A 2907-nucleotide genomic window follows, 5' to 3' on the forward strand; every position below is an offset into this window, starting at 1 on the left:
TTATTTAGAGAGAAAGTTGAGCAAACAGATGGTTGGTGACAGTGGAGCAGAAAAGGAATGGGGAGCTTTTAGAGATCTCAGGGTGTTTGGGGCTAGAACACTCATAAACATCAGGACTGGTTTGATGAAAATGATGGTGAAATTCAGAATTTACTAAGTGGGCCTGCCCACCAACATAGCCACTGCGCAGGCAGCCTGAGAGGAAGGAGCTCCTACTCGCTGTGCTGTGCAGTGTGGACTGGTCCACTTGGAGGAGGCTCTCTGCTTGGAGGAGGCTCGCAGCCTGCGCTGAGGTCTGCTGAGGCCCCGGGAAGGTTTGCGAAGGCCAGGAGTCAGCACCTGGAGCCATCCTCACCAGCCCAGCGGGGCCAGCGCTGGACCCTGGGGGCGCCATGGTGACTGGAGCCAACACTGCGCTAGATTTCCCAAACAAGAAGCAGAGGGAGGAGCAGATGGAACCAGAACACAGTGGAGCAGAAGACGGTGATTCGCAGCATGCCGACTGTCATCCCCAGCCCCCCACTCATGAGGGAGCAAGAAAGAGCCTATATAGTGCAACTACAGATTGAAGACCTGACTCGCAAACTGAGCACAGGAGACCTGGGCATCCCCCCTAACCCTGAGGACAGGTCCCCTTCCCCCAGCCCATTTACAATAGCGAGGGGAAGCAACTCAACACGAGGGAGTTTCGAACATGGAAGAAGCTGGAGGAAGAAAGACACAACCCATCACTGAGATGGTGGCACTCAACCCTGACTTCAAACCACCTGCAGATTACAAACCTCCAGCTACGCGGGTAAGCGACAAGGTGATGATACCACAGGATGAGTATCCAGAAATCAGCTTTGTGGGACTTCTCATTGGGCCCAGGGGCAACACCTTGAAGAATATTGAGGAGTGCAATGCCAAGATTATAATGGGGGGGGGGGGACACTCAGTGAAGGAAGACAAGGTTGGATGCAAGGATGGGTAGATGCTACCCGGGGAAGACAAGCCCCTCCATGCCCTGGTTGCTGCCAACACCATGGATAATTTCTAAAAGGCAGTAGAGCAGATCCAGAACATTCTGAAACAGGGCATTGAAACCCCAAAGGACCAGAACGACTTACGGAAGATGCAGCTTCAGGAGTTAGCCCGCCTGAATGGGACCCTCCGGGAGGATGACAACAGGATTTTAAGACTGTGGCAGAGCTCAGAGACCCGAAGCATCACAAATACTACTGTCTGTACCAAATGGGGAGGGGCTGGCCACATTGCTTCAGATTGCAAATTCCAAAGGCCTGGTGACCCACAGTCAGCCCAGGACAAAGCCCGCATGGATAAGGAATACCTGTCCCTCATCGCAGAGTTGGGTGAAGCTCCTGTCCCAGCTTCTGCTGGCTCTGCTGACACACCCCTGGCCAGCACGCCTCAACCTGCTGCCCTTACCAACAGCCCGCCTTTGCTGTCTCTCATGTCCACTACCCAGAGCTGCCCACTGTGGATGAACTCAGGACCCTCAGAGAATCGTCCATAACTGCCCAGCCTGATGGGTGGGCATGGTGGTCATCCTATGCAGCACAACCCTAATGGGCCCTCGCCCCCCTGGATGCAGCCACCGCCACCACCAATGAACCAGGGGCCCCACTCACCTGGGCACCATGGCCCTCCTCTAATGGGTAAGTATGATGCCGCCTCTGCCTATGGGCATGATGCCACCACTGCCGCCTCCCAGTGGGCAGCCCCCACCCCCTCCCTCTGACCCTCTTACCCAATGGTGGCAGCAGCCTCTGCCTCCGCCCCACCACCCACCAGCAGTATGGCTTCCAGTACCCCCTTGCCATGGCAGCAAAATACGACAACTACCACCATGAGCGCTGGCACAGGGTCTATCCCACCATGGTAACAGCAGCAGGAGGCTGCTGCAACTTCTCCAGGAGTCCCTCAGATGCAAGGCAACCCCACTATGGTGCCCCTTTCCCCAGGGGTCCTGCTGCCTCTGCTGCCTGCCCCCCCCCACTGCTGCCTCTGCCACCTGGCTCTACCAGCATGATGTATGCCCACCCCCTCCTCCTCTGCCTCCCATGGACCCTTCAAACTTTGTCACCATGATGGGCATGGGGGTGGTGGGCATGCCACCCTATGGGATGCCTCCAGCTCCCCCACTGCCTCCACCACAGAACTAGACTTGATTTTTTTTAAGAAAAAAAAAAAAAAAAAATATATATATATATATATATATATATATATATATATATATATTTTTTTTTTTTAAAGAAGTTACTGAATGAAAAATGAAAAATTCATGGGGTTTACCAGCAGGGTAGTTCATCTGTCTCTAAAAAAGACAGCATTTAACTTCATCAAAAGTGATGTACAAGCAAAGTTTAGAGGATTGCAGGATTCTTGGCTCAGTAAAGATAAAAAAAAAAAAGCAGATAAAATTCGGTTTTACACTCATAGTAATAATCCAAAGTGCTTTTATGATGCTAGCAAGGCTGTTTCTGAGTCAAAGACTTAGGGTGCCTCTCAACTACTCAGAGCTGAAAGAGTCAAATTGATTAATGATAAGCACATGATCCTGAAGAGATGGGCTAAACACTGCTATAGTGTTCTTGACAAATCATCATCAGTCAATAATGAAGCCACTGACTGTACCTCAGGTGAAAGTCTATTCCTCACTAACTGAACTTCCAACTATTGAAGAGTTTTGAATGTCTTTAGGCTCTCCTTGTGTGTCAAAGTTCATGGTGCTGATACTATTCCAGTTGAAATTTCTAAGACGATGTTTTCAGACACCTTCACTGAGTACAAAAAAGTAATCAAAGTCAGCTACTACACTGATGGTAAATCGTGTTTTGATTATGCACTCAATGCAGCCTCTGAGACTGAGATGCATCAAAGTATGGATTGATTCTCTGCCTCTTG

At 50.6% G+C, this 2907-nt stretch overlaps 1 pseudogene; it reads left to right on the forward strand.

Moving 5' to 3' along the window:
• Nucleotides 1–392: 392 nt before the first annotated feature.
• LOC138148149 (splicing factor 1 pseudogene) lies at nt 393–2165 on the forward strand (annotated as a pseudogene).
• Nucleotides 2166–2907: the final 742 nt, after the last annotated feature.

This window comes from Petaurus breviceps, unplaced genomic scaffold (genome assembly GCF_028583685.1).
Source record: "Petaurus breviceps papuanus isolate PSGF00001 unplaced genomic scaffold, PetGlider_PUasm1.0 90822, whole genome shotgun sequence".
NCBI classification, from domain to species: domain Eukaryota; kingdom Metazoa; phylum Chordata; class Mammalia; order Diprotodontia; family Petauridae; genus Petaurus; species Petaurus breviceps.